Genomic DNA, 13,474 nt, shown 5'->3' on the forward strand with positions numbered 1-13,474 from the left:
CATCTTGTCTTTTTCTATTATACATTTAACTTATATGTTATTACTGGTGTTTTAAAGTCCACATGGATTACTTGTAATACTTTGTTTATTTGCACCTTATGCTTATTCTTCTATATTCTATGTGATATTAATTTTTAGCTCTTCATATATTGTTACTTTTTTGTCTTATAATCATATCATAAAATCTATAAATACTAGAATAGTGGCCTTTTGTTTCTGAGAGAAGATTGAGATCATTGAAGACAATTTCTAAAGACAATCTAATCTTCTATTCATTATTTATTTCTATCCCTAATTCATTGTTGATTTATGAAGTTTGTCCAAGATATATGTGTGTGTGTGTATATATATATATATGTATGTATATATATATACATACATATATATATATATGTTTTCCATAGAACTGCAATGAACAATATAGCAATATATTTTAACAATATAAATTTTTCATCCTTTTATTTCCCATATAAACTGTCAGATCATATTATTTTGATTCATTATGGACCTCTTGCAAAAGGCTTTGGGATGCACCTGTGATTCATGTGACCAGCACTAAGTTATCTTCAAGCAGAAATATATTAGTAGTTGATTCTTCTTTCATTTGAACCTTACAATCAATCTCTAATAGTTGACAAAAAGCATCATCCTGTCATCCTTTCTCTCTACATCTCTTTCTCTCTGTTTCTGTCTCTGTTCATCTCTCTATTTCTCTCTGTGTGTCTGTCTGTCTGTCTCTGTTTGTCTTTCTGTGTGTGTGTGTGTCTGACTCTCTGATGAGAGGGTCATTTGAATAGGATTATTTTTATTATATTTTTGGAGAATCTTTACTTATTTTTTTAAAAATGTGTACATGCCATATTCTTTATCATGTTACTTATCATAACTGAAATATTACAAGATGGTAAAGGCATAGTATACTGTAGAATATAATTTGGAAATAGAATTTATACACGGGGTGCAACTGGATTTGGATTTGGGAAGATCTGAATTCAAATGTTGTTTCAGATATTTCCTAGTTGAATAATTCTGAGAAAATCACTTAAATTCTGCTTTAAATGTTCAGATTGTAAGCTGAAGATAATAATATCAACTTCCAAATGTTGTGAGGATAAAATGAGAAAGTATTGTGTCTAAAGTTATATTTGAATTTAAGACTTTCAAAATCTAGATTCATAGATCTATTTATTACAGGGAACAAATAAAATTGATTAGACCTACTGACAATGTTATTAGGGGTGTGTGTGTGTGTGTGTGTGTGTGTGTGTGTGTGTGTGTGTGTAATAATCATGGTCCTCTTCTTTTATCTCTTTGGTGTATATACCTAATAGCATAATTTTTATCATTTTTAGAATAATATTTCACTACATTCATATATCATAACTTATTTACCCATTCTCCAATTGATGGTATCCACTCAATTTCCAATTCCTTGCCACCTCAGAAAGAACTACTACAAACATTTTTACCAATGTATATCCTTTTCCCTCTTTTATGATCTCTTTGGAATACAGATCCTGTACTGACACAGCACAGTTTTATTGCTTTTTGGGCAACAAAGTATACATACAGTTTTATTGCTTATAATTTAAATAAGTTCAACATAAAAATATGTTTTGTTTGATTTTGCTTATGTATTTAAAGGTTTTTTTTTCGTTTTTCAATGATGGATGATAGGAAGGAAATAAAATAGGAAATTAAATATTTAAAATTTTAAAAAGACAATATCATGCTTAAAATTAAAACAAAATTAGATTGATCTATATCTTTACTAACCATTGCCTTTATTGTAGATATTTAAAAGATTTGTATAATTGATAGAAACAAGGAAAAGTATCAGAAAAAAAAACATAAAATTATGATTGAGTCCTGTCATTACATTGTCAAGAACTCTAAACTTCAGAATGGGCTAAGGCTGGCTAGGAAAACTAAAGGGACAAAAAAGATATTCTTAAAGATTGTGGAATGCCATATTTTCAAGAAGAGTGAAACAAAATGAAATCTCCAAAATATGGGACAATGACACTGAATTCTATTCCTAGAAATTTTAGAACATATTATTGAGACAGATATCAAGGGAAGATAAAAGTAAACAATAATTTAAACGAAGAAGAGAGTGAAGGAGGGAAAGCAAGAGAAAATATCAAAGAGCTGACATATTAACGTTGAAACAAGTTTGTATATATAAGATCTATATACAAAGCTAAACTAGAAGTAGTCACAGAGTAAAGTCATAAGCATGGAGCAAGAACATGAAAAGCTTTTGTGAAGAAATAAGCAGAAACTTGAAAGCCAAGGTAGCCACAAGTCAGAGACAAAGACAGAAGAAATTCCAGGCATGACTGAAAGCTAGCAAAAAATGCAAAACATCTATAGAGTGTCTCTTCTGAGGAATAGGGTCAAAATCACTGGATCATAGATCTCATGCAGAGAAGTAGAGAAGACCATACAAACTGGCACTCCTCAAAATGTGAAGGACTTTAAAAAAGAAATAGGATGATTTGCTATTTGATTCTGAAGGTATAATTAAGAAAAATGAAAGAGGTGGGTGGGTGTGGAATGGGACACTGAGAAAGTAGGATTGATGATGATGGGAGGAGAGAAGTGAACAATGGATGAGAGGGAATATGATTTCTAGAATAAAAACTAGGAATAAAGGTTCATTAAAATAGAAAAAGTATAAGGAAATGGCAATACTACTCACTGAAGAATGAGTTCAAGTAGACTGTGACTAGAATGAAGTCCATCAAAGGAGAAAGAGAATTTAATTGTATGTGGCCCTCTCTTAAACTTTTACCTCCTAATAAGTATTAATGTTGAATCCTGGGAAGATCAGGGTGCCAATCTGATAGCAGACAAGAACAAGCCAAAGTATAGCCTGGTGGAATCTAGACTAGATGCAGAAATTGATAATTTGAGGTATGTCTCATTTGGAAATGATCTACAAAGCACTGCAAGAGGACCTGAAGTAAAAATAGAAGTAAGAAACCTGAACTGTACCTAGAACTGAAACAGGGAACTCTGGTAAGATTCAGAATTAAGGAAGGTACAAGTGTGTGAGTTGGACTGAAAGTAATTCAATGTTTACAAAATTACAAATTTCTGAAATTCTGAGTGGCAAAATTAGATGATATATTTTAGAACTGCTCAGGAAAAAAACAAAAACAAACAACTGAAAGTAATTAAGCTATTCAACATTTTTGACCCATAATAGGCTTCTACTAGCCATATATCAAGAAGTAAATGATAAAATATAAGAAACATCAAAAGCAGAGATAGATAAGAAAAGCTAAATGACACAATGTAAAATAAATATAATAGAACTTTAAATGAAGTAGCAAAGTACTAGAAACAAAATGGGCTATGTGAACTGAGGAATGCCTAAGGAATTTATGATATGAAAACTTAATGGTATTTTACTGTGCTTTCAAAAACAATGAATATGAAGAGTGAAGAAAGCCTTTCATGAATTGATGCAAAGAGAAGAAAGCAGAGTGAAGCCATACACTATACTTATAATTATTCAGAAATGATGACCCTTATAATAAAAGTTAAACATTTTGTAATTATAACAACTAAACATGATCATGAAGAAAAAATAATATGTACCTCTCTTCTCTGCATAGATTAGGGTGTATGTGTGTGTATGTTTCTATGAATGTATAATACTATAGCTCTTGAACTTGTTTATTTTTAATTAAGTTTTAGTTTTCCTTGAATATTTCTTGAAAGATGATGTTTAGGCTATTATTTTGACCATTATTTTCAAGTAGCACAATAATCTTTAAATAATCTCTCCTGGTTCTATTTTCCTGGTCAGTTGTTTTTCTTTCTTTCTTTTTTTTTCCCCTGCTGAAGCAATTGGGGTTAAGTAATTTGCCCAGAGTCACAAGCTAAGAAGTATTTAGTATCTGAGTTCAAATTTGAACTCAGATCCTCCGGACTTCAGGGCTGGTACTCTATCCACTGCATCACCTAGCTGCCCCTCATTTGTTTTTCCAATGAGATATTTCATATTGTTTTCTATTTTTTTCATTCTTTTGGTTTTCTTTTATTGTTTCTTGATTTCTCATAAAGTCATTAGTTTCCACTGGCTCAATTCTAATTTTTAAGGAATTATTTTCCCCAATGAACTTTTGTATCTTCTTTTTCATTTGGCCAATTTTGCTTTTTTTAGGTCATTTTTCTCCTCATTAGTGTTTTGCATTTCCTTTTGCACCACTCTCAATTGTTTTCTTTTTTTTTAATTAAAGCTTTTTATTTTCAAAACACATACAGAGATATTTTTCAACATTCACCTTGAGGAAACCTTGTGTTTCATTTTTTTTTCCTTTCCTTTTCCCTGCCTCCTCCCTTAGAAAGCAAGTAATCCAATATGTTAAACATGTGCAGTTCTTCTATACATATGTCCAGAATTGTCATGCTGCACAAGAAAAATCAGATCAAAGAGGAAAAAAATAAGATAAAAAACAAAATGCAAGCAAACAATAAAAAAGTTTAAAATAATATGTTATGATCCAAACTCAGTTCCCATAGTCTTCTCTATGGGTACAAATGGCTCTATTCATTACAAGACTATTTAAACTGGCCTGAATCACCTTTTTGTTGAAAAGAGTCGTGTCTATCAGAGTTGTTCATCATATAATCTTTTGATACTTATGTACAATAAGTACATAAGTATCCTGGCTCTACTCAATTTACTTAGCATCAGTTCATGTAAGTCTCTCCTGGCCTCTCTGAAATCATCCTGCTGATCGTTTCTTATAGAGCAATATTATTCTTCTTTTTCCAAGTTTTCTGCTATCTCTCTTACTTGATTTTTCAAAATCTCTTTTGAGCCTTTCCATGACCTAAAACCAATTCTTCTTTTTCTAAGAGGCTTTGAATGCAGGAGCTTTGACTTTGTCATTTTTTGAATGTATGTTTTGATCTCATTTGTCACTATAGTAGGTTTCTATGGTCAGATTCTTTTTATGATATCTGCTCATTTTCCCAGCTTGTTACTTGGCTTTTAACTTTTTATTATAGTAGGGCTCCGTTTCCACAGAAAAGGGGACACTGTCCCAAGCTGTTTTCAGAGATCCTTCTATTGACTTGATCACAAGCACTCTTTTCCTGCTCTGAAACTGGGAGGAATATCTCCACTCCACTGTGGTTATAAGTTTTAGTGTGCTAAAACAATGGAGTCTTTCCTTAGTGCTAGTAAAGAGACATGTTGTGAGGAAAGGCCTCTGGAAGCTGCTGCCTCAGTGCCAACCCCCATGCCCACTTTTGGTGTGCTGGTTTCTCAAGGCCTTCTCATCTTATTGATAGATTTCTCCTGACAAACTTCTAAGTTGCCTTTAGTGTCTCTGAGCTAAGAGGTATAAAAACTGACAATGCTGTTGCTAATTCAGAGGTCCTCAAATTCTGTTTCTACTTTTCTGGTTCTGGGGCAGATTCTAAGGCTAGTACTGTGGCTGGAATCATACAGCCTGCATTGATACTGCACCGGGCTCTCATCTTTATGCCACTGATCTTTCCTGCTGACTTTCTAAGCTGTCTTCAGCTGGGAAATGTTCTGCTAAAACTTTTTGTGAATTCTGACATGCTAAAAATCTTTAAGAGTCATTATTTAAACGAAGATTGGGAGAGAGATCACAGTTCCTACCTTTACTTCACTATTTTGACTTTACTTCCTCTGACCACTTTCTGACCACATTAACATTTCTGTGCTGAGTGCTATGAAATTTTCCTAGAGCTGATTCAGTCACCCACAAAAATTGCTGTTTTGTCATGGTGAGATCTACTGCTGGCTTATTTGATGCTACTGGCTTAAGAAGGTTACCAACTGGCCTGAGTTGCACTCCATTCTACTCAAGAGTGAGACAGACTTTTCCTTTTGACCTTCTTAGATGTCTTAGACTGGAAGTTGTTTCACTGTCCTTTGGTTGGTTCTGCTAGTCCAGATTTCATTTTAACACATTATTTTAAAGTTTTTTGGAGGAAATTTTGGGAGAGCTCAGGTAAGTCCTTGCCTTTACTCTGCCTTGTTGGCTATGTCTCCTCAACTATATAACAAAGTAAAATGTCTGTACTTTATGCCTGAGTCTCCATTCAAAATCATAGCTGTTTTAAATCTAGGTTTCTCTACTAAACCTCTGATTGTTTCCTCTACTTTCTTAACTCCTAGCAGATAGCTTTTACTTTACTGAGGAAATGAGTCAGCTAATATAAACTTCCCTATTTCATATATAAAAACTTATTTCTTTTTTCCTTCCTATTTTTAAGGAAGAGATAACATTTTTCATTGTCAAGGTGATCCTCTCTATTTTTGTTTTTTATCTCATATAATCTTTTAACTATTTGTTTTCTGTGGTGAGCTTTTTCTTCTCAAAAACGCAGCCAGGTGATCAAAGTTCAGACCTTTTATTATCCCAATGTAGCCCGGTTAGCTTAGAGGCCTATCTCTCTGCTTGGTTCCAAGAGCTCTCTCCGAATGTCACCAAATCCAAAGGTCTGATCCTTCAGCCTCTGCCTCTGCCTTCTTCAGCCTCCAGCCAGCTCCAACTCTTCATGTCATTCCGGTGAAATCTCGACTTGTAGAGTCTTCCTCTCTCCGAAGAACACTTCTGCCACCAGCCAGCCAAGTAGAAAATATTCTGCCTTGCCTCGGAGAGAGGGCTTCTGGCGTAACTCTACTGAAATCTGACCGAGAGCTTCTGTCTGTTTCTTTTATCCAAGAGGGAGGAATTGTGGATACGAGAGAGAGGGATTATGGGTTTTCTCCCATAGTGCTCTCTGGCCCAACGAGCTTCAAGGGAGGTGTGAACTCATTGAACTTAGTTCTACTTAGTACCTTGTTTCAGGTTCTGCCCAAAACATCTTCTTGTAAGATTAGATCAACTCTAATTAGTTAGCAGTTAGTAAGGATTCCAACATCTCCCCCTTTCTTTTGTTTTAAAACATAGGGGGTTTCTGAAGGGGTACACATAAATCCATCAATATGGGCCAGAACTTTGTAACAGATATACATGGTATACATAAATCCATCAATATGGGAGGCATTATACATAATTTACAAAAGCACACAGCAATATAACACAGGCTAGTGGTAATGTAACAAATAACATGAATCAACATGAAAATTTAACTACTGCAAAAGTCTCATCAACAATCTTTCATCTCAAGAAATCCAATGATTCTTGCAATTGCTTAAAATACATAAGCACATAGTAATATAACACAGGCTAGTAGTAATGTAACAACATAAATCGACCTGAAAATTTACAAATGTCCATAAGTCCTAGAAATAGTCCAATAGGATTCCATTGTCCATTAGTTCATGTGCCAGGAATCCAATAGTTCCTGTAAGCTCTGAAGTACTGCAAAAGTCTCATCAACAATTTTTCATCTTAAGGAACCCAATGATTCTTGCTGGTTTTTCAGGAACTGAAATAGTTTCATCTTGTGTTAGGAAATTCAAAGATTTCTGAAGATTTTAAGAGTCCTTTTGACAGTCTCATTGTCAGCCATCTGATTCTTTCTTCATCAGTGGAAATATAAGCAGATCCTCTTCCCCAAGCAGTTAATCTAATTCCCTTCTATTTACCAAATTTGGGATTTCTCCTCATCATCTGGTAATTACATTGGAGCTGTTTGCATTGGATATTGTCTTGTTGTCTTAAAAGGCCTGTATTCTTCCCAACTGTAATCCTGATTGCTTTTCTGTTGGTTGATGACATCAGAGTTCTGAATTTCTAAAGTCTCTCTGGGTGTAACCTCAACTGCTATCATGCCCCACCTATCCTTTGATTGATACTTTAGAGCTGGGCCCTGCCTCTCATTCCTCTGGGTCAATATACATTTAGAAGCCCAGTGAAAGCCTTGGTTACATTTTGGACATGGGTTTTGGGTTTTCTCTCACCCTGTCTTCTCACTTTATCTCCATTTCTACATTGGGCTCTTAGATGTCCAATTTTTCCGCACTGGAAACATCGACGAGTTTCTCTATAATTCCTCTGCCAAGAAGGACCTTGTCTTTCCATGTTCATCATAGTCTGGGCATAATAAGCATTTGTGTCCACTGTGGCACAGCGTCTAATGATTTCTTCTAAAGGAGCATTTTTGTCTAGCCCCCATATAATTCTCTTGCAAATCTCATTGGCATTTTCCTTAGCCAAATGTCTAGTCATTATTTCTGTTGCTGCATTGTCTCCAATGGTTCTTATTACAGCTGTTTGTAAACGTCCCACAAAATCTGCAAAAGGTTCATTGGGACCTTGCTCTATTTTTGTGACTTTTATAGTTTGTAAAAGTTCAGTGATTTGCTGTAAACTTATAATTAAACCTTGGCTTTCCATAACTTTGACAATGCTCTCTAAACATTTTCCTTGAACAGAAACAGGCTGTTTTCTAAATATCTGTCCCATCTTAGCTGAAATTCTACTTTAACTTTTCTAACAAAATTTCTTTGTTGCACTCACCCTAATTTCTGGGTTGAAGTCTTTTCCACTGGATCAGGATCAGAGGCTTTTCCACTTGAATCAGGATCGGAGCTTTTCCACTGAAATCCACTGAGGGGTCTGTTTGCCCCACGTTGGGCGCCAAAATGTGGTGAGCTTTTTCTTCTCAAAAACGCAGCCAGGTGATCAAAGTTCAGACCTTTTATTATCCCAATGTAGCCCGGTTAGCTTAGAGGCCTATCTCTCTGCTTGGTTCCAAGAGCTCTCTCCGAATGTCACCAAATCCAAAGGTCTGATCCTTCAGCCTCTGCCTCTGCCTTCTTCAGCCTCCAGCCAGCTCCAACTCTTCATGTCATTCCGGTGAAATCTCGACTTGTAGAGTCTTCCTCTCTCCGAAGAACACTTCTGCCACCAGCCAGCCAAGTAGAAAATATTCTGCCTTGCCTCGGAGAGAGGGCTTCTGGCGTAACTCTACTGAAATCTGACCGAGAGCTTCTGTCTGTTTCTTTTATCCAAGAGGGAGGAATTGTGGGATACGAGAGAGAGGGATTATGGGTTTTCTCCCATAGTGCTCTCTGGCCCAACGAGCTTCAAGGGAGGTGTGAACTCATTGAACTTAGTTCTACTTAGTACCTTGTTTCAGGTTCTGCCCAAAACATCTTCTTGTAAGATTAGATCAACTCTAATTAGTTAGCAGTTAGTAAGGATTCCAACAGTTTTCTATTTTATCAAGTCACAAAATTGTTTTGGACAAACTGGACTCATAATTATTTTTTGATGAATGAAAAAGATTTAGAGAAGTATATCAAATGGCTTAGCAGGAGGAAAGCATATATACCAATTCTCCCTATGTCTCCAAATATTCTATAAAGATATATATATATATATATATATATATATATATATATATATATATATATATATATATCTTTATATATATATGCCAGGCAAAGGAAGTGCAGATCAGGAATTGAAAGAAAATTCATAAGCTTTGTTTTGTTTTGGGGCACAGATCAGCTTAAGACACAAAGTTCTAAAGAAAACACCTAGCCAGGAGGATGCCAATTGGAATCCTACACTGTAGATGGTCAACTGGGACTTTGTACTGTCAGCACTGAGGAAGGTAGAATGTCCTCAGAGTCAGCACAACAAAGAATAAGGCTTGTAAGTCAACAATAAAGCATGCTAAATATGGTTTGGTCCACAAGTCCAGTGCACACTAGAGATGTTGTAGGGGATTACAAATAAGAAGAAATAGTAGTTATGTTTCTGAGTCTGTACATCAGACAATGAGTAGGAAACAGAAATGAATAGCATCTGGCTATGTGGTCTGGATCTTGGAACTAGTTCTAAGTTTGCAGTAGAGAAAGATCAGAGAGTTCAGATCAAGGCAGAATATTTATTTCAATTGTTCTGGATCTGGAGGATTTTCGAACTAGCTAATAGCAACTCTCACCAATCTATTATGGCCAATTAGAACTTCAACCAAGGGTAAATTCACTTTTCTGCCACTTTGGCCCAAACTCTGAGTTTAACAATCTAAAAAGAGAAAAGCATAGATCAGAATTAACTCAGTTTTGGAAAGGTTTGGGTGATAATCATAACAAATCACTCTATGTTTCTTAAAAAAATATAACAGAGAAAGCAGGAGGAATGAACCTAAAAAATAAAAAAAAATCAGGGCCATCAAGGATCAAACAATCCTTCAGAAGTGCACAGAGCTTATCCTTAAAACAAAGTTCAATGACAAGAGATAAAAATGGAACAATGAGATATTTTTTTAAAGATGATAATTATTTGAGATATTATTGTGAAAAGATATTTATTCCAAGTAACAAATCCAGAAGAGAATGAATCAAAAATCTACGAGCAAAGTCGTCAATGAGAGGGGAAAACAACAGCTTGGGCACAATTTCAATTAAAATTCCAGACTAAAATGAAATGAGAATAAAAAATCATTTTAAAAGAAGTAATGATACTAAGGGAAAGATTTTTGGAAAATGTAAAATATGGAGGAAAAGAAGAATAGCTTATCAAATTAAGTTCAAACTCTTTCCAAATTCCCTGAAATTTATAATGAGTGGTACAATATCCAAATGTTTAAAGAAAAGATAGAATAAATTAGAGGGAGAAATATTCAGCAAAATTATAATCTATATGCCACTTTCAGACCCAGAAAACTCTAAACAAAACATGAAGAAAGATATAAAATACCAAAATGCCATTTTACAAAATTTAAATAGACCATTAGTAATTGTTGAATGAGAATTGGAAAGCAAGTATGTGTGTGTGTTTCTCATCTTTGCAAATGTGACCATTAATTAGAATACAAAAATCTCATGAAAATATTCCATATAATTGTTTCTATTCAATGAAATGTGGCTGGAAAATGTTTAAATTTAATTTAAAGTTTTAATAATAGTCTTATTGAATGTGTTGGTGAAGAACAAATTAAAGATAATGATAATAAGGAAATAAATCAAGATTTTTGAGATGTAACTGTAGCAGTTCTCAGGGGGAAAAATACATTTCTGAATACTTACATAAAACAAAGGAAAAAAATCAAAGAATTTTAACAAGCAATTAAGAAATATTTTTAAAAGCAAGCAAATAAATTAACAAAAAGGTAGAGCATTTTTAAAAATGATGGCATAGAAATAATAAAAATTTAAGAAAAATAAAATTAAATCAAAGAAAAAACATTAAATTCACAAATAAAATACTAATTGAAAATAATACTGATACTATTAATATAACTAATATTGATAAAAATATAGTTATCCATTGCTTATTTTGATTTAACAAATAAGGAACATCAAATGATCATCATTACAAATAGAAACAGGGGTGAATACATAAAATATATATATATAAGGAAGTTATTAGAAAATCTTTGTTCAATTGTATAGATGTGAAAATGGCAACCCCAAAACTGAATGATTATTTATTTAAAAATGTAAAAGGGTCACATTAACAAAAGGATTGGAGGACTTAAAAAATTCAACCTCATCTTTGGAGAGGGGAGAAATTTATAAGCCAAGAAGAACTAGAGATGGGGAGTGAAGCCAAGATAACAGGACAGGTCTTTATCTGAGCTTTTCCTGGCTTCCCTCAGATCACTACTAGATCAATATTCTGAATGGGGTTTGGAATAACAGAATACACAAATATTTGGAGGATAACAAATTTCCAGCATATTTTGGAAGAACTCCAGAAAATGTCTGTTTCAATCTGCGGACTAGTTGTGAGACAACCAATCCAATGACAAAAGGCAAGCAGTGATCCCCTGAACCTCAGAATAATGTGGCACTTAGCCAAGCCCTCACAGCATGGGAAGGAAGTCAGCAGCACTGGGCCAGCAGCAGCAGAAAGCTAAGAGGAAACTTCGGGCAATCTCCCCTTTGCCCTAACAGTAGATCTCAAACTTTAAAAATGAGCAAAAAAGCAAAAAAAAGCTCTGGCCAAAGATACCTTTTATGGATACAGAGAAAAACAGATCTCAAACACTGAGGATACTAAAGTCAAATCATTTCATGATGAAGACTCAAAGGTGATATGAGATGGTCACCATCTCACATGGCTCTCTTGGAAGAATTCAAAAAGGATCTTTAAAAAGTTAGAAGAAAAAGAGGGAAATGAAATGAGAACTTTTCAGGAGAGTTATCTGAAGAAAACTCCTTAAAATATATTTAGCAAAATGGATTTGATGGAATGGAAAAAGAAATGAACTCATTGAAAAGTAGAATTTGTGATATGGAAAAAAAAATGAAAAAAAAAACAAAACAAAACAACTCATTTAAAAGTTCAATTGGCCGAATGCAAAAGGAGATACAAAAGCTAACTGAAAAATTCTCTAAAAATTAGAATTGAACAAATGAAAGTGAATGACTGAATGAGACTTCAAGAATCACTCAAACACAACCAAAAAAAAAAAAAAAAAGAAAAAGAAAAAAAGAAAAAATTGAAGAAAATGTGAAATACCTCACTGGAAAATCAAATGATTTGGAAAATAGATACAGGAGAAACTATCTAAGATTTACTGAACTAACAAAAAACCACAATAATAAAAAGAGCCTACACAATATCTTTCAGGGAAACTTAGTAAGGAAAACTACTTTGATGTCCTAGAATTAGAAGGTAAAATAGTCATTGAAAGAATTCACCAATAACTTCCTAAAAGAGACCCCAAAATGAAAACTCCAAGGAATATGTAGCTAAATTTCAGAATTATTGGATCAAGGAAAAACATTGCAAACAGAAAGAAAGAAACAATTCAAATACTGAAGAGCCACAATCAGAATTCACCAGGATTTAGCAGATTCCACTTCAAAGAATCAAAAGGCCTGGAATAGAATATTCTGAACTTGGTTTGCAGCCAAGAATCAAGTACCCAGAAAAATTAAGCATTATCTTTCAGGGGAAAAGATGGATATTCAATGAAGCAGGTGAATTTCATTTATTTCTGATGAAAATACCAGAGCAGAACAGACAATTTCATCTTCAAATATAAAACTGAAGAGAGGTAAAAAAAAAAAAAAAAGGAAGAAAAAAGTAACTGTTTCTTTTAAAAGTTAAAAAAAAAAAAAAAAACAACTTTACATACCTATACAGGAAGATGACATGTTTGTTTTGAAAACTGAATCTCTGTTATGGGTATACTTAGAGGTTTTAGGTATAATGTGTGATTTAGGTATAATATTGTGACATAAAAATAAAATTAGAGATGGAAAGGAGATTGTATTGGAAAAGGAGGAAAATGGAAGCAAAATGGAGTAAATTATAGCTCATTAAGATATAAAAAGACCTATTATAATTGAGGAAAAGAAAGCAAGGTTATGAGTATTTTGTAAACCTTACTCTCATCAGATTTAGTTCAAAGAGAGAATATCAGATTATTTAGTCTCACAGAGAAACCTGTCTTATCCTATAGGAAAGAAAGAGGGGGAAGGGGAAAGGAAAAGGGTAGTAGGGAAAGGTGTAAAAAAGAGGGAGGTTCTCTAAAGGGAGAGGGCTGTTTGAGGGAGGTGGTG

Source organism: Antechinus flavipes, chromosome 5 (assembly GCF_016432865.1).
Source record: "Antechinus flavipes isolate AdamAnt ecotype Samford, QLD, Australia chromosome 5, AdamAnt_v2, whole genome shotgun sequence".
Taxonomy (NCBI): domain Eukaryota; kingdom Metazoa; phylum Chordata; class Mammalia; order Dasyuromorphia; family Dasyuridae; genus Antechinus; species Antechinus flavipes.